Source organism: Delphinapterus leucas, chromosome X (genome assembly GCF_059928025.1).
Source record: "Delphinapterus leucas isolate spDelLeu-1000000601 "Yukka" chromosome X, BTC_Dleu_Yukka2, whole genome shotgun sequence".
Taxonomy (NCBI): Eukaryota; Metazoa; Chordata; class Mammalia; order Artiodactyla; family Monodontidae; genus Delphinapterus; species Delphinapterus leucas.
Window position 1 is genome coordinate 53,839,630 of NC_143150.1, and position 20,105 is coordinate 53,859,734.

Genomic DNA, 20,105 nt, shown 5'->3' on the forward strand with positions numbered 1-20,105 from the left:
GAAATATTTATTAGATGAGATGATAGTTCTATGAAACTTTTCATATAAAGAATTATGATATCTATTAATTAGTTAAAAGAAAAATTTTAAAAAAGTATATTGGCTTCTGTGTATTAAATTATGATCTTTCACTAGATTATCCATCCAATTACCGAGTCTACAGAGTGTAAAACATAGGTGTACTTTTTAGCTGAATTTAAATATCTGACCTCGTCATAACTATATGGTATTTATGTGATCATCCTCACAAATTTCTTTTCCTTTTTGTTCTCATTCAATAGTACTCAGCTCTTAATTTGCTAAAATCTATTAAAATAAGATTTACATCTTCCATTTTAAGTATATAAGTGAAAGCTGAAATAAATCGGGCTGTAATTTAAAACATGAAAATGCAGTTTTTTAACTTCCTAATGCTTCAGAAGCTATGTTTCAGCCCTTGTTATACCAAATTGGAAAAACAGAGCCTGATTTCCAAAAACTTTAATAAACACTTTTAAACAACTTTAATAGACATTTCACTTTGGTGTCACATACTGCATTCATTGAGAAGATAGAAAATATATGATTCCATATGAGATTTTAAGTATATAGACTGAAATACAGATAAAAACTTCACTGGAATCATTAATAATATAGATGTAATAGTAACAATTTGTATTTTAATATAAAATTTAATTATGTAAATAAAAAACCAGCGGCAGTGGTTGATGGTGAGGGAGGACCCGGGTCTGTTGCCAAGTAGAAGGGAAAACAAACAAAAACAAACAAACAAAAAACAGAAAAAAACCCAAAACACAGTAATACACTTTGAAAGAATTTCAGTAACTAGGTCTGAGTTATGCAGTAGATAAGGAGCACCTATAAAACTTGAACCAAGTTAATATTAAGTAGTGACTCTATTTGATAGTTTTAGTACTAAATTCCCTAAAAGACAAATTACATATAGTCTAAATTAAGAGAAATATTTTCAGGGTTTTAGTTGATGATTCAAAGTTCTTAAAAAAATAGAAATTATAGTGGGATCAAATGCAGAGTGGTTACCTTTCAATATAGCATCCATTAATTTCTCTTTTACATTATAGAAATATTGATCAACTGATAGTTTATCAAATTAAGAAAATATGTTCATATTCATGATACTCTCTTAAAAACATTTTGAAATGCAGACTGGAATTGTTTCCTGGGATGATATGAAACCTGGTATATGCTTTTGAAATAATCACATTAAGATTTAAAAGGATCAACTTAAAAAAATAAACCAAAGAGCTGTTTAATGTATTTCCTATGATTTTTATTTTTCTACCCTGACAATAAAATTTAGCCAGTGTAAATACCATAGCATGTGCAAAGAAATGACAGCCTTCCTTGATTGCTGGTAAAAGTAAATACTTTTTAAGGCTGGGATTTATCTATACAGCTTTAGAAAAATAACTAACTCAAAATTTCTAGCGACCTCACTATCTCCCAGTGACTAAGCAGATCCTTTCATAAGGTAGGATAAGAGCCCACTGACTACTATCCCAGACCTCTCATAACAGAGCTAAAATTCCCAAAAGTAGCCATTAATTTTTGACTTTGCAATCGCCCTGTCAAAAAGGAAAGTGCAATTCTAAGAGTAGTAATACTTTAAATCCAATAGCACAGACTTATTTTAGTAGAATTAGCTAGCTGTTTACTGTGTAGAAAATAAACCCTGAAGAAACAAGATATTGGGTAAGAACATGTTGATGTAGGAAAATTTAAAGAAAGGGGGGTGGCAGGGAGAACAATTTTACAATCCAGGATATTGTCCAAATAGTGTTAGATCATTTGGGACATACAACACAATTATCTGTGCTGCTGGGTGATTGAATGAGGACATTGGAGAGACAGAGAATGCAGATGGTGGAAACTGAAAGGGATATATATTGGGACAGGTAAAACAGAATCAGTATTTTCACATTTTATTTTTTACTGATACTCAATTACAAAAACAAGCTACTAGTTTCGTATCCATTGTTCTGAAGTCATGTAAATACAGTGCATTGAATCATGCTAACATTACGACTAATAATAATGATAATGACTAAACTTTGCATAGTGCTTCTATATACCAGGCATGGTTAAGATTAATTTTAGATACATAAAGTTATTTAATATACACTTAGTAAATCCTTACAACAACTCAATGAAGTATGATTATTATCTTCATTTTACTACCTTGAAAATGACCTTATTTGATCACTTAATATGATTTCATGTTTGTAGATGTGAGATCTTTCGAAGGGGACCAATATCTGTAGATTATAACCCCCTTCTTGTTATATTTTCAGATTTTCAGTAGCTGCTACTTTTTCTTTTTGAAATCTTTAAATAGCACTAAGAAGGGAACTAAATTCTCTAATAGAGAATCTACAGAATTGGAAACTAGTAAGATCATTTAGGAGAACATACCTTTGTGTAAGCATCAATTTGAAAGTACAGAAGCCCATTTAATTTAGAATGAGATAACTGTCCTCTTTTAAGGAGTCCATTGTCACTATATCCATTTGCTTTTCCTTTATTATTTATTTATATATTCTTTTACTTTTTGAATTGCATTTCAAGCATTAAGAGAAACAATGCCTAACATTCCACTCTATTTTTCAAAATGTCAAGTGGACTTTTGGCTAACCATCAGTACCCCTCAATTAAGAGCTAATTCTGAATCTTCTGAGAATGCTGGAATATTTTTGTGCACCAACAATAAAGAATTTTTTTTCTAAGCTCGTTAATGAAAGCAAAGCAGAAACCACTGAGGAATGATAAAGCAGTTTTGAAAAAAAAACTTTTTTCTAATAAATATTCCATATATATGAATAGAAAAATATACAATTTAGGTCAATATGTTTCCTTGTTTTCAATTTTAGTTCTCTTACAAAACTCAAACTTAAAGCATAAAGATACATTATTACATACATAGATTAACTTACTGCTTTTCTTAAAATATGCTGCTATCAGAAAATCCATACTCTATAATAACGTGGGACCAGTACCATAGACTAGCATATCTGCATCTCGTTACATACTGATATCCTAATAATAATAATAAAACAAGTAGGCACTGAATAAATGTCATCTTTCATCACAGTAATAATATCTGTGGTTGTGTCTTCCTTGCAATATCAGTATAGGTTGCTTGTATGCAATATGCAGTTATTTGGAGTGAGAAAGCAGAAAAGCAAAAAAGCAAAGAAAAGTGCCTTTAGTGTCTATGGGCCTTCACATACCACAGTTCACTAGCTACCCAAATTGTTTTCAGGCAGTTTGGAATATCTCATCAAGTCCTTCAGATTAAATTTGAAATGCAGTCCCAGATGTGAAAAGACAGTATTTTGTGCACTAAACCCCAGAGTTCCAGCTTGTTTTTACACAAATTTATGCAAAAAGCCATTGAGAGTTGACACCAGATTATCCCCCAAATAAAATCTCTACATTGCATTAGAATAGATCCTTCTTAAACATAAAAATAAACTGTATTTTTTAGGTAGCAGAAATATTATTATGCACAATTTTAGCTTCCTTCAGAGCTTCCGAAAAAAGTGACCCTACTTCTCAGCAAAAATTGTTCTTATCCTGTGTTTGCTGGCAGTTATTAAGTGTACCTATCAAGAAAAGGCTAAGTAATATCACTTTCTCCCATTCTTAGAATTATCCTAAATCATGGACATTCATGGTGGATGAAAATACTGTTGTTCAATGTTTTTTATTCTGGGGAGGTGTAAGAGAATACACTTTACAGCAGGTATCAGCATAACTTTTTCTTTTTGTGTTAAATTATAATTACTTTAAAAGCACATAGTAATTTACAATGTCTAATAGTTTGATTCAGTCTTACACATATTCTATTCCATACATGCAGCTTTGACATTTTTTTCTTTCTAAAAATACAATCAAGAAGCACAACCTTGGGGTTTCCCTGGTGGCACAGTGGTTAAGAACCCACCTGCCAGTGCAGGGGACACAGGTTCGAGCCCTGGTCCGGGAAGATCCCACATGCCGCGGAGTAACTAAGCCCGTGTGCTACAACTACTGAGCCCATATGCCACAACTACTGAAGCCCACGCACCTAGAGCCCGTGCTCCACAACAAGAGAAGCCACCGCAATGAGAAACCCACGCACCGCAATGAAGAGTAGCCCCCGCTTGCCACAGCTAGAGAAAGCCTGCACAGAGCAACAAAGACCCAATGCAACCAAAAATAAAAAATAAATAAATAAATTTAAAAAAATAAAAAAGAAGCACAACCTTAAAGCCAACAGGAATAAATATAAGCCATTATAATTATTAGTACTAATCTAACTTTCTCCCAAGTATAGTAAAAGGTAACAAGAAAATTTTATATCGGTCACTAAATTTACATAAATAGATTGATTTATGTTACTAATAATTCGCTAAGTTGACTATTGATAGAACTCTAAATAGAATTCACATGTCTTAATTTGAATTTTATTAGGAAAAAGTTAACTACAAGAATCAGTTTAAAATGGTAATTTCAGTCAGTTTATGCTTGGAGAGAGAGTCTGAAAATTTGAATCCACTAAAAGAAACATGGGTATTTTAGTCAACTAATAAAAAATGTAACTTGCCTAAAATGAGAAATTTTAAATCAGTTGATGAACACTGTATAATATTTATTTTTAAAAAAGAAAATACACTAAAATAAAAGAAATATATCTTCCATCATTCCATACTCCACTTCATGTAAAAGGAAAAATTTAATCTAAAGAGTCCAAAATATATACCTCAAATAAAATAATTTATATGAAGCTGTATAACTAATGAGAGGTTAATTAATGAAATAAATATGCTTAGAACCACAGGTTATATTACATGATGATATAGCATTTTATATGGGCATATGTGCAAAACTGTTCATCAGACCATGAAAAAGGCCAACATCTTTGTATTAGAAAAGGTGATTTGTGGAACTAAGAATGGAATCATGTGGGAAGAAAATCAGGCATCAGAAACCTAAACATAGTTGTAAACAGCAAAAATAAAATGAAATAAAATCATATTAAATCACTGCCTCATCAATGTTGGCCATGACATGAAAACTGGGCTAAAAGAAAATCTTCAATTCTGACTGGGAAAAGGTATAAATCTGAAGTTCAGTGCATTCTGCTTTAATCATGCTGCAGCACTGTCCACTCATGGTTAGGGGATGAAAGTAACAATAATAAAGGTAGACAATTTCAATAGAAATTGTAAAGAAATCCTTGTTTACATAGTTTTTCTTGTCATTAGGGAGAACAGGGGCAAGAAAATTAATAATTGTCTCCCATACCCCTGAATGTAGCATAACTTGGTTAATCTATTCAGTTTTAAATACCTGCTTTTATATGGAGGTAAGAATTGCCATAGGTGTTGCTAAAACAATTAATCCCAATTGGAATTATCGTGTAGTGAGCTGGGGATATAGATTGTCTTATTTAGTTTAATTTTTAGCTCAAGAGATCTGGCTCTACTGTCATACTGAGTCTTCAAATCCCAGCTTCACACACATCCTGACATATGGTATGTGCTCCACAAATTTGGGCAATGGTAGACCTATAGATAGATAAATATTTTTATAAATTTTGGTCTTCTTTTCCTAATATCAAGAGACTGATTGATTTTATGTGTCTTTTCCAATGTTGCACAATAGATTAACAATTTCAGCATTACAGAAAATAGTACTCATAATTTTCCAATAATGAAAAATCTCTTAACAGTCTACCCATGCCTTCCCATTAGAAATAGCGGAACTAATATAAAAATCCATGTATAATTTTACACTCAGGCCTCTGTATCCGAGGTTCCAAATCCTCAGATTCAACCAACCACAGATCATGTAGTACTGTAGTATGTGTGTATTGAAAAATGGGCCCACACAGTTCAGTTAAGTTCAGTTAAGAACAAGTGAATTATGGATATTGGCCTTATAACTATACCATATTTTCAACTCATCTGCAATGAGGATTGTGTGTTCAAAGGTCAACTGTACTACTGAGCCATGTCCTCTTTCAGTCCTTATTATTACTAAATTCCATGACATTAAAATTCTATACCTTTTCCAAAAATTGAACTGGGATATTATTTTTGTAGGACATTAAATATGTGAAGCTTAACAGCCTTTGAATTTTATAATTTTTATTCATTTTTGAATATGAGCACTATCAAGTTTCAACTTCAAGAGCTAAAATACAATTTAAATTTAATAATCCATTAGATATTTTTCAGGCAATCATTTGCTGGAAAGCTCCCATGGAATGGAATGACAACTCCATAAACATGATTGTAGAACTGCTGGTTTTCTCCCATTTCCCTTTACCCTCCTTCTTCTCCTTGTTTTCCTTTTTCTCTTCCCTCACCTGCTGTTCCCTCTTCTTTCTCGTTGTCCTCCTCTAACTCTTCCCTTTCTTCTTCTTTCTTCTCAGAGAAATTCAGGTCCAAAAATTTTAAATAGCTTGACTAATGTCTATATATCTGAATGTAAATGTCACAACCTAACAACTAGTTCAGTTCCTGCCATACAGTCGGACTTCCATAAATGTTTGTTAAATAAATGAATGAATTTGAGTCCCCTTAGCATACATGATAATATGTATTTTAGACATATCATTTAGCAGGCTCGTTCTTACCAGCTACTAGTTTAGTCTAAGAAGAATATAAGGCCATGATACAGGGTCCAGATGAGTTAAAAATATGGGATAGGTCAATATCCATAATTCACATGTTCTTAATTTGGACTCTTGCTGTTTGAAGGAAAAGTCATGTGACAATGGAGTCAGAAAACCCAATCAACAGAGATTATAATTCTATGCCTCATAATTTCAGACATTTAAGATTAATTGATGTTAATTTTCCCTATAAATTGTATATCACTCAACCATATTGATATATATTTTGTTTCAAATTGACTATTTACCTTTTTTGATCATCTTGCCAGATCCAGCTTTGCAACTTTTACTGTCACTGCTTAAGTTTGCTTTTATTATTTTTTATTTATTTTTATTTATTTTTATTTAAAAAAATTTTTTTGCGGTACGCGGGCCTCTCACTGTTGTGGCCTCTCCTGTTGCGGAGCACAGGCTCCGGACGCGCAGGCTCAGTGGTCATGGCTCACGCGCCCAGCCGCTCCGCGGCATGTGGGATCCTCCCGGATCAGGGCACGAACCCGTGTCCCCTGCATCGGCAGGCGGACTCTCAACCACTGGGCCACCAGGGAAGCCCTGCTTTTATTTTTTAACCACCAATTATTTTTCCACAATGTGTATATGGAAACACGCACAAATTAAAGTTGGGTAGATTGAAATACAGATACTTGACCGTATGTAAACAATCCTTGATTCAGAAATGGAAAGGAGGATCCGTTGTTATGGAGATAAGCAGTGGTATGGCCAATAGAAAAATCCAGTAAGACATTGAGAAGCAAGCTTTGTTGGTGCATCATCTTCTAGTCAGTTTAGTCGACTGAGCTCAGGACACAAATGGCCCTCATCCATCACCACCATTGATACTTAAAATTCAGTTTGTTAAAAAACAGATGCTCATGCTTACAATACTACAGAGGGAACTCATTCTGAACTTTAACATATATTTTTGTCAGCTCCTTGGTTCATTTGCTGAAAACAATTTTTATTCTTCCTATCTCATAGATTTATTTTTAGCAGTAATATTAGATGAGATCTCAAGTTTTTTCCACATTTGATACTAGACCCAATAAATGAAGAGCTATTTTTCACTATAATGTCAGAATTCTTAAATATCTATTAGACTAAATAGCTTTATATCTCAAAGGACTGTTTGTTCAAAGTAACCCATTTGTTTTCCTATTTTCTACCTAATCTTTATTTAGTTCTATATCACTGCATATTTGTAATGACTTAATTTGGAGCAAAATTTTCTTAGAGTTTCATTAAATATGTGAAAGATACAGAACTGGACAATAAAGTGTAAGAAAAAGTTCTTGAGTGAAATATAACAATGGCTTTTTATTTAGTATCTTAAATCTATCAGATCTACAGTGAATTAAGTTGAAATTTCAATATTTTGAATAATTAAAAATGTGAAAAATAAGCCAGGCAATCGCCATTCATATATTGCCAAATATATGCCAACTAATACATATACCAAGTAAAAATTACTTTGCTACACTATATTTATCATGGTGCACATCAGCTTTGAGAATGAAAGGATAAGTTAATTATCTTTGTTATTACTCACCTGCCCTTCAGAGTTGAAGAAAGGGATAATAAACTAGTTATTATATCTTTACTGTACGTTTAACTTATCTTTGTTCAGCAAGTCATAGTAAATAAACACTGGGCTGGAATTCTGAAGGCTTAGGCTTTATTCCTGACTCTTCTACTAAGACATATGATTTTGAGAAAGTTACTTAATCCTTTGGGCCTTAGTTTACCCATGTGTGAAATAAAATTATTGGGTTTTATTCTATCTAAAGATGCTTCCAATTATTAAATGTTAGTATTCTACTAGAAATCAAGACAATTGGAAGTTTATATTCAAGTTTCATATTTTTTCTTTAATTTGTTGAAAAGTGACTTCAAATTCTTTAATATAATTGTATTTTCAATTTAGTCAAAACATGGTATATATAGAATTATGAAAAGATTATCCATTAATTAACTCAAGAGACTTCTAATTAAGAAGGAATAAGTAAAAATGACTTGTATTTACACGATATGAAATGTGTGGGTAAAAAGTGACCTGATCAACTAATGAACAAATTTTTTTCCATATAGCTTGGTTATCGACATATTTCCAAAATTAACATCACAATTACTAGACAATTTTTCCACTTTCTAGAAAAACTATTTTGATATGATATGAGCATAAGACTTAAGGAAAAAGAATGAAAATATAAGAAAGTGCCATTGTGAAAAGTTAGTCTAATGAGGAGAATTATCAGAAGCAAAAAGAGAAAATTAAAGCTACTGAATAACTGAAAAATTCCTTCAACTAATCCAGTTTAAGATATGGTTAAATAGTAAATAATGTAATTAACAGATGTTGGATTTTCTGATTTCCAACCCAGGATATTCACAATATATACCACTCCAATAATAAAAATGGTAAAACTACCTATGAGTATAGATATGGCCATAGACCAAAGACTGAGATGAATTGTGTAGTTAAACTTGCATTGAAAATGTTTTCACTGTAATATGTAAATGGATATTACTTTCAATAATTACAAACTTATCTTTTTCAGTCACTATTAAATTGTCATTTCAAAATGTCACAATTACATTCAAATCATGTCTGCTTTTAGTTTAGATACTTTCTAACAGACAAATGTGAAAATCTAGGCTATTATTAGTCTCAAAACCAGTATGTATATATACATCTATAGCTATAGTATCTAAAGTCACAGTTGACCATGGTAAGTCATCTAAATTTGGGAATTCGGTATGCTTTTAGAAATTATTTTATTTCTGTTCAATTACTATAAATCATTTCAATGTCTTTTTTTTTTTTTTTCGGTACGTGGGCCTCTCACTGTTGTGGCCTCTCCCGCTGCGGAGCACAGGCTCCGGACGCGCAGGCCCAGCGGCCATGGCTCACGGGTCCAGCCACTCCACGGCATGTGGGATCCTCCCAAACCGGGGCACGAACCCACGTCCCCTGCGTCGGCAGGCAGACTCTCAACCACTGCGCCACCAGGGAAGCCCTCAATGTCTTTTATTGCCACTTTGTTTGACATGAAATAACTTATATATAAAAAAATATATCCTAATGTAAAAAGCTAGGTAGAAATCCAGTACATTGAATTCTAACCAGAAATTTTGTGTATTATCATAAGCTGATTTTTTCTACTTAGGAAAAAAGACTTCTTAGGAAGAGAACCACACTTGCTTTAATAGAGTAAAACATAACTTAAGACAGATCTATAATACCTTAGGATGGAGCATTCCCAATGAGTTAATGATTCCCAACTAATACACATGAGTTTCCTTCCTCTTGACTTGAGGAAATATGGGTTAACTTGTGTCCTAAAAGGTGTTCAATGAACTAAGTTGTGACAGTTTTTCAACGGCCAATGTCTGAATTGCGTTTTTGATGTGAGAAAATGCTGAATCTACTCTTGAGCACTTTCTCAATATAGTTAAGACCCCCACTTGAAAAGTTGCATAGTCCTTGTCAAGTTACACACCTCCAAAGGAGAGAGTTAAAGTTGGAGTTGAATAATATTCAGATCTGAATAATATTCTTTCTTTCCAAACTTCTAATGTCTTAAGCCACAACTCCTCAAATTTCAATGAATGCTTAGTGTAAGAGCATATATTTTCTTAACAAAAGTTGTCATGTATTTTAGACAAAACAAGGTGAGGTAATTCCAAATAGTGATGGTAGCAGCATGGAATTAGAAAGCAATGATAGGATGTTATGCCTATGACACCACAGATTCCATCTATTGAGAATATTCTTATCTATAGTGAAAGCATATGATAAACTTAACCAAAAGCACATAGAATATAAAAGAAAATTACATTGTTTGCTTTCTCTTGATAGTGCTGATGAGGAAGACTTTCACTAATATTAACTTAAATATGGTTAGTGCTTGGTATAAAGTGTCCCAGTGAGGCTGAATTTCTGATGTTTTATATTAAAATACCAACAGAGATCCTGAAATAGCAGTAACACTCTCTGCTAGAAAAAGTATTAATAATAGAGTGTTGTAACAACTCAATGCACAGTGAATACATCTCTCAGAAATATTGTTATGTGTCACATAAACAAGTTTTATACATTGAATAGTATATGCTAGGCAGATAATGACACTTATTTTACAAGGTTCTATATCTAAGAAAATTCTCTAATCCTCTAATACACTGCCAAGAATACATCAAGGATTTGTGGGTGCCATTCACATTTAAACAGATTTCTTGATAACAGCCACTTGAATAATGAGTGCAGAGTGAAAGATCAAGGCTTCACAATTCACACTCTTTAGTAAGAGCAATATAAACTTGTTTTTTTGCACATTTTGTAAATAGGTCAAAGAGTACTCACATATATCATCAGTTTACAGAACTTTATTTTATGTGTGCCCTGTGTTCTCTTGCCATCCAGTTCTTATGTACTTTATTTGTTACCATTGTCTTTAATTTACCCTCAGAATTCATTTGAGCTCCACTTTTAGTGGGCTACCTACTACCCTGATCATTTTCCTGCAATCTTTCCTGTTTGACAAAGCTTTTGTTTATCCAGCAGCGCTACAATATAATCACAGAAAGAATGGAAAGTTTATTCAGTTATTACATGTTTATAGATTTCAAATGAGTATATTTAATATACTGTTACCTTGGCTTGGGAGAGTGTCAAGAAGCAATACTATTTCAATACTTCATTCAATAACAACAAAATATGGGAAATTATGCATATTGTGGTTGTTATTTGGATCAACATAAATAAATGGGTACATTACTATCCTTACTCAATACGTAGACTTGAAATCTAGTATGCTATAATCATCATAGCATCTTTGAAACATTACTAAATTGTAAGATTGGGAAAACACTCTAACTGGGTTCTATTAACCAGGGATTGAATAAACCTATTGAAAGCACGAGCTGCCTTTTTGGAAGGTTTTATATCGTTACAATCACACATGCATATATTCAGTAGGGTTGATTAACCTCATTGGCAAATATGTTACTGGTCATTGCTTGCCTTTTCTGTGGGTACTGGTCCTATATTGGCATGCAAACTATATTTTACATCAATAAAATTAGGGCACTATTTTAATAACATTCATGAAAAGACCGATCAATCCAATTTTTTTCCTCAACGAAACTTAGGATTTTATATAAAGGATTTGCCACAGAAACAAATAAAATTTGCTAAATCTAAATTAAAGGCAGTAAGAATTGAATAAAGTAGTTCTCAAAGTTGGCTCTGTATTTGAAACATGTAGGGAGCTTAAAAAACTACCAATGCCTGGGTCCCACCCCAGAGATGTTGATGTAATTGCTTGGAATGCAAAATGGACATTGCCAGTTTTCAAAAGTCCCTAGGTGATTCTAACATGCAGCCTAGAAGAACTCCCTCCCTACTCAAGAATCACTGTGCAGTGAGCCACATTAGCTGACTGATGATCATAAGGACATTGGGAGAAGCAAATGGACTAATTGAGCATTTGCTATCTACTTGTTTCACAAAGCCCAACAAAAGCCAAAAACCGTACCCACTAGCAACTTTTGTTTACTAAGTTTAAATGCATTGGTTTCTGCCATGAAGTGTGATTTTTTCTTTTTTCCTGCTGCAGGTGGCTTCTTTGCTCAGCCTTGTAATGGGATTTCCTGTTTTGCAATACTCACTGCAATTTTTATGGCTAATCCAAAGCATAATGTTTTAAATCAATTTAACACCCAGACAACTTTACATAGGCATTACAGAGATGGTATCTTCTCATCAATAAAAATGATACACAGCCTGTTCCGGAGTTACACAACAAACAATTCCCAGCAATCACCTTTATTACAGAATATGAAACAGATCTCAGAGACAGTTCTTTAATGCTAGAGATTTACAGCACTGCATTCACAATTGCTTACTATGGAAAAGACTGAAGGTCAGTATTTGAGATTTGCTCCACTACACATCTTGCTTTCAAGAAAATAAAGAGGATAATCTGTCATGTTAGTAAAGAGATACACTGTTTGAAGCATTATGCACTTCAAGAGAAAACCCAACTCTTAAATCAATGTTTAAAGTATATTTGGATAACATTAGCTCTCATTCATAAATAATAATACAAGCTGTTAAAGGGTATCTGATAAATACTGTAGGCCAAGAGGAGGCAAATATAATGGGAAGGGGTATGAAATTTAAACAGAATAAAAATACACTGGCATATGTGTCTGATATAAGCTAAAAAGAGACCAAAATATAGGTGCTCAAAAACATAAACAAGAAGCCATTATATTTTAAAGAAAGGTTAGTGAATTTATGGAAGCTCTTACCTCTAAGTGAGTAAGCCTGACAGAAAACCTAAGTACAAGTGAGTGGAATTTATTTTTATTCAAGAAAAATATTCTAAATAGGTTATTATAGTAAACTAAGCTTGTTATATAAGGTTGAATTTTTGGTTTACATATCTATTTTCCTTACTGTACAAGGGGGTCTTTGAAGTCAAAGAAACTATCTCATTCTTTTAGATATTTTCATTACCAAGTACAGAGTCTGATACACAGAAGGCATTCCATATATGTTTGTTAAACAAAGGACAAATTTTCATTAAATATTTACTAGGTTTCAAGTAGTGTGTTAGGCATAGACTAAAGGAACTTATAAGACATCTTGAATTATTAATTCTTTATATCTCAACATTAGACTGCAAAATTTATGCTTTAGTGTCTCTAAAGCATAAAAGTTAATCCTATAAGCTTCTTTTAAGCAATTAAGAAATAATTCAACTAAATGAGGAAGATTAGTTTCACAGGGATCCTCAATAAATGGACTAGGAAATTGACTAACATATTCATAATTTTTTGGTAAAATAACAACTGATGATTAATTCTTAGAGGCTTCCCTGTGAGTCCCCTCAGAGTTAAGTAGGATACTTGCCTACTTTAAAAATTAAATGCATGAGGGGCAAATATGTGAGAAGTAAAGGAATACGAGGAAGTATGCCAAAGATAATGTTTCTAACGTAATCATCACAAGATATGAGACTTTGAAATCTCAATTCTTATTTATAAATGTCTCAATATCTGATTCAGCAACCGTTGCTAACTCTACTGAAGAAATGTGTGTTCAGAAGAAAACTTCTTAACCTTCCAATATAAATGTTTCTTGGTAGAAAAGAGATGGCTCTAAGTCACTATTACCGAGGGCTTATACTGCACTCTTAAATCCAGATATTTTGTCATAGAAACAGACAAAATATTTGAATCAGTACTCTCATGCATTGCCAAACTTCGTTCACCTCCATGGGTCTAATCTACTTATACCATTTATCATTAGTGTGTGCTTGTTCTAGTCCTCAAACCATACTGCCTAAGGGACATAACACATACAATAAATATTTAAGAAAAGATAATAAAGGAGTTTTTGATGATTGAAAGACTCAATGAAAAGTCTACATATCTTATTACTATAAAGCTTACAAAATTATGAATATTAGAAAACTATGAAAAACTGGCATCATTGCAAAAGAACATGGTATAACACATGTGAAGATGACATATATTCAGTAGAAACTGCAAAAGAATCTGTCCCCTGCTGGTGGCAAGAAAGCAATAGATCATAGGATAACTAAACCTCAGCTCAGCCACGGAGAAAAACATATGATTTAATGAAATAAACATGATTTGTCTAGTAGTCCAAAAGAGAGTGGTCAACGTTATCTCTATAGCAATGATATTGGCAAACGTTATTAGAAAACATTATCCAATAAATTGCCTAAGAAAGTTTCCTCTCCGAGTTACTTTCAGAAATCAAAAGATATGAATTAAGAAGGTGATACACCTGAAACAAACACAATATTGTATACTTTGATTAAAAGAATAAATAAATAAATAGGAAAGTAAAGTAAAAAAAAACCCACAAAACTAAACTTTAATTGCGTGAATTATATCTCCAATAAAGCTGTTAAACAAAAAGAAAGTGAAAGAAAATTTAATCTTTTTATCCTAAAATAGGGGAATTTTACATTTCAAAGGTGTCATGAATTCAGCAGTGAGGACAGCTATGTCACTGTTTCTGATATGAAAATCTAAGTTTAGAATAGAATTATAATTGCTTCAATTGTTTGGTTGAGATCAGAGGTATAAATCCTAATCTGAGCTCTATAGTTTGGAGTATCGATTTCAATGTATCAGTTGTTGAGTTAGTCATAGACAGTAGCAGACAAGGCTTCTAAATTATGTACTGACTCAGATGGCATTGAATGAACAGAAGCAAGGACTTTCAACAGTTGCTAGAAAAAAGGAATGGAAAACTGCCCAATCTGTGAAAATGGAAAGAGTATATATGCGAAAGGCTGAATCTGTAACTACATCTAACACTATTGTAAAGCTAATGACCTGGGAATAGTGTATTTAATACACATAAGAGTGCTATTCAAATAAACCTTGAAATTACTTTCTTCTTTTCTACTGCTTTGAATAAAATATATTTTGAAACCTTTTAAAACCTTGACTTATTTTACTTAATATATCACTGTCTATTGTTTCCCATACATTCAGAAAAGGGCATAGAGCTGAAATGAATATATATGATTTTATTTCAGACCATCCTCAATACTATGCCACACACAGAGTGAAAACACCTGCTTCTCAGAGATATAATGGGTGAATTTTGATGCTGCAAGGTGAGACAATGGTAGGTAGGAAGGCTTAGAACATTTTCAAGGGAGGTTTAGAGTTTTTCAGTAAGGGATGAGAAAAGGACGCAATGTGATCATATAGCCACACCCCCTCCACTTTTTTGGTATAGGAGCAAAGAAAAATAACATTTTTATAGAAATAAAGAGTCCAAATTGGACAGTTCAGTCACCTGGGACCTTACAGAAAAAAAATATATATATAAAAAGTATTCAGAGCATCAGAGTTTTACAAAGAAGACACCTCTCAGCATTGATTTTCCCAGGATACTTCTATGCACACTAAAGAACAGGATTACAACTGCCTGAATTAGGCTAAGGAGTAGTTTACCATTTGTGCCACATATTTCTTTCTGTTTTACATGAAGTCAGAGGACCCTAAAAAGAAGATTTTTAAATCCCTGTATAATCGAGCATTTGCTATTACATTAGTAGAATAATTCACATTTTATTCTGGAAAATTTGAAATCAGTTTCCTTTGGATTAAGTCAGTTCTGTTAAACTCTTATCAAAATATGGAAATTTAGGGCTTCCCTGGTGGCGCAGTGGTTGAGAGTCTGCCTGCCGATGCAGGGGACAGGGGTTCGTGCCTCGGTCTGGGAGGATCCCACATGCCGCGGAGCGGCTGGGCCTGTGAGCCATGGCCGCTGGGCCTGCACGTCCGGAGGCTGTGCTCTGCGGCAGGAGAGGCCATGGCAGTTAGGGGCTCACGTACCGCAAAAGAAAAAAAAAAAGGAAATTTAAAATAAGGCAAATACACTAAATGTCTATAAAAAGTGAAATATGATAGGTCCTAGTGATGAGGTTCAGGGCAGGTCACCCCAAGATACACTACTTCAGTGTATTGATTATTTGGAATTAAAGTAACTTAACAAATAGCAAGTGCAAGAAGAACACTCTGACCCTCCTTTGTCCCCCTAAAAACAGGAACTAAATCTCCAATGTGAAAGGTATCTTCCCTGTACAAGGAGAAAGATAGAGATCCTCATCACCAGAGAAAGGGAATTCAGGGCCGAGAAAGTTGTATACAAAAACCTTGTTACTTCTTTACTAATTTTACTACCCTAAGCCCAAATCCCTTTGTCTTGTCAATTCTTTACAAATTTATTGTTTCTTTATCTAAAAGATATAAAAGCTGCCGGCTTTGGTTACTTCTTTGAGCACCATATTTTTATGAGCTCCCATATGTACAAATTTAAATTTGTTTTTCTCCTGTTAATCTATCTTATGTCAATTTAATTATTAGACCAGCCAGAGAACCTAGAAGGGAGAAAGGGAAAAGTTTTCCTCTCCTACACTAGGAATTGAAAGAATACAGAAGAAATATGTACTTGATTAACATGAACTCACAATTCAGTTGTGAACATTATATTTATGGGTAGAAATGGATGGACAGATCACAGAAGGCTTTATGGAAGAAAGGTTTCCAGAAATACTGGGAGAGGAGCAGTGTTTAAAATGTCAAATGTAACAGAAATTCTGGAGCCAGTAAGCAGAAAATCTTGGACAAATGATGAAAGGATTATATTTTAATTGGAAGTAAAAATAACAAATTATAGCAGGGAATATGTAGTGAGAAAATGCAGTTAATAGAGAGATGATTCTCTCAATTTAGTAGTGAATTACAGCAATGGCTGAAGAGGATATATTCTACTTGGGGGGTGGTTATTTCATATTTATTTTCCTTGACAAATGACATTTATGTATATTTAAAGGAAAAATGGATGTGGCATGTATAAAGAGACTGAAAAGCTAGATATTTCAATAACTGAAAGGGAACAAATGAGATACTAGAAAGGAACTCAGAAATATATTGGGGTTACAAAGGTGGTCTCTATCTTAGGAGAGTAGGACCTAAAGTTATCTGCTGGTAATTCAGGGTTGGAAATTGTAAAAGGAATTTGAAGATGGTTGAAAAGGTTTGGGATAGTCATTCAAGGCCCAAGATAGAAAGTTAATGGAAAGGAGCATAAAAAGACTTCTGAACAATACCTAGAGCCACAGCAGAAGTTTAATACTATGAATGTGTAGTAAGCTAGGTTTTGAGTACAATTTTGTAATTTCTTTTTTTTTTTTTTTTTTTTTGCCAAAGAGTGTTCAGTGACCTGTGGAGAATACAATCTGTGAGGGGACTACAGATGGAAATTGGCACCATAAACAGAGTGAGAAGCCAAGAATGAAAAGTCAAGGATAGTAATGATGAGATGGGGAGAGGAATGTAACCAGGAAGGAATTTCATAAAGTGGGATGAGCAATTAGAGGACCTAATGAAGGGAAAGTTCAAGTTCACAAGAGGATAACACAAGGCAGATAATAAAGTTATGGTCATAAAACGAGAGGACAATGTTCAAAATCATGGAGTCCTTGTAATCACGTGAAAATAACATCCAGGGAATGCACATATGTACATGTAAGGGCAATAGAATCAACAAACCGAGCAACAAAAATCAACAAAATCCAAAACAGATCAACAAAAACAAACATGTAAGACAAAACAGATATCGATTTGTGGTGATAGCTACATTAACAGTTTTAACATTGAATAGTGCAAGCAGAAGTCTTGAATAAGCATAGAAGGAGAATCCAAAGATCAAACCAAAGATGTCCTTTAAAATCTGTCACTTTTTTTGCCACTAACTAAATTTTCAGTCACTACCCATTGAGTTAAATAATCTATTCCAAAGCAAAATAAGAAGCTGTTAAGACACTACCAAAGGACTCAGTATACCTGCAGTACAATGTCTCTGGAAGATCACATCTATGGAACATATGTAGGAAAAAGGTAAATAGGTTTGCTTGTAGTTGGTAATACTAAATTAGAACTCTTATGTGATTTAACTTTCTCATAGCATTACTAACATTCAACTGAATGCCTGATAAGGAAAACTGGTTAGTATAGAAGAAATAGCATTCACAATTGCTGTAGATTTAGCTTCATGCATTTGTTAGATTATCATGCTGCAAAAAGTATGTATGAAAATAATCCTTCATTAAAGCCAAGGCTTGTGGATACATCTATTCAGAAATGTAACCTTAGAATTAGTTTCATTTAGAGAAAACCTTTAAAAAATCTCAACATGCCGTGCCGTATTCAAACTTCTAAATTATACAGTTAGGACAATTTATGATGAAGAAACTTCCCAAAGTTTCTGGATTGTTGAATAGGATAAGGGAAGAAGAAGTAGCTTGGAGACACCAGTAAAATGTTACTTTAATATATGTTCCTTTGAACATTCTCATTGCCTCCCTCTTCTTCATGTAGCCTTGGAGCAAATGGTTACACAAATGACAGGAGTCTGGAAGAAGAGAGGCCAATAACAGGCAATGACTTTTATTGGCTTTTTCCCTATAGCTATTCTTTCTGCTACCAACTAGCCTAGTCTGAAAGAAGCCACTTTGTAAATTCACCTCAGGCAAATATAAAGAAATAAGAAATATACTCTTTTGAGAATCTCAGTCAGCTCTGTTTCTGCCAACTTCAGTCACTTTGGTGAACATACTCTTTAACAAGCATGGCCATTTGTGCAAACCCTGAGGGCAATTTAAACTCAGGCTTAGCCAAAGGGGAGGGATTAAAAAAAAAATCTGCGTGGACATTTTTAGGTTAGTACTAACTTAGGGAATCAGTTTGTGTTTAAGCAAGAAATGTTTGTTTTATATTAACCAGGTTCAAAAATTGTACTTCTCTCTTTTAGTTGAAAACAAACATTGCTATCACCAATCTATTAAGTCACAGGTGGCTATGTGTTGAAATGTATTTTCCCCTTAATTAACTCTTAGCCATTCCATACTAAAGAATGAATGAAGTATGGAGTATGACATTTGCTTTTATTCTGCTCTTTGAATGCCACTAGCTTCCCTGTGAAATGTAATCTTTTAAAAGAGAGGTAGAAAAACATGTCTATCTATCTCTGTACCTTAAAACTCTGATTTGGAATCTAAAACTAGTCTTGTTTGGTGAGGTCTCTGAAGTCATTTAAATGCAAATAGCTGAGGAAGTCATTGAGAAATTATAGGTCCTTTGAAGTTTGAGACTCTAGGTCCTTTGATGTTTGAGACTTTAGGACAATAAAGCATTCATTTAGATACTTCATTCTTAGCTAAGTTAATATGTGGCCCTATTTTTTTACAAATGCAGGAAGCTTATATTTTTCACTTACTCTGAATTAAACTGAATGTAAAAGTAATATTTTATAATTTATATTAAAAATACCTAAATAGGTGAGGTTCAAGAGATTAATTCAACTTTTTATGGAGACATTTGCAGTAAATCCAAAGTTAATGAATATTCTGACAATATATTTAAGGTTTATAGCTTCTTGAATTTAATATTCAAAATACCCTTCAAATACATAAACGCAATGAACCAAAAATAAAGGGTGTCAGAGGACAGACCTAATATCCATGATATATGTTAACCATATTATATCAGGCTAGGTATAGAATGCATATAGACTAGTGAAAAGGGCTTCATAATAGGTCTGTAGCATCATCAGAGTTGACAGAAGTAAATTTTTAAAAAAATATTATTCTTCCAGAAGCATCTTAAAACATTAAATATATTCAGGGTAATTACTAAAATACAATAAAACTATTATTTTGATATAAAAGAAGTATTTGTTTTATGATTCAAGTTTTTCTCTTTTGTTTTTTTTTTAATTATTCTGGATAGATTGCCTGGGTTCAACTCATGGCTTTTCTACTGGTGAGCTCTACAATCTTAGGCAAGCACTTAAGCTCTCTGCACCATG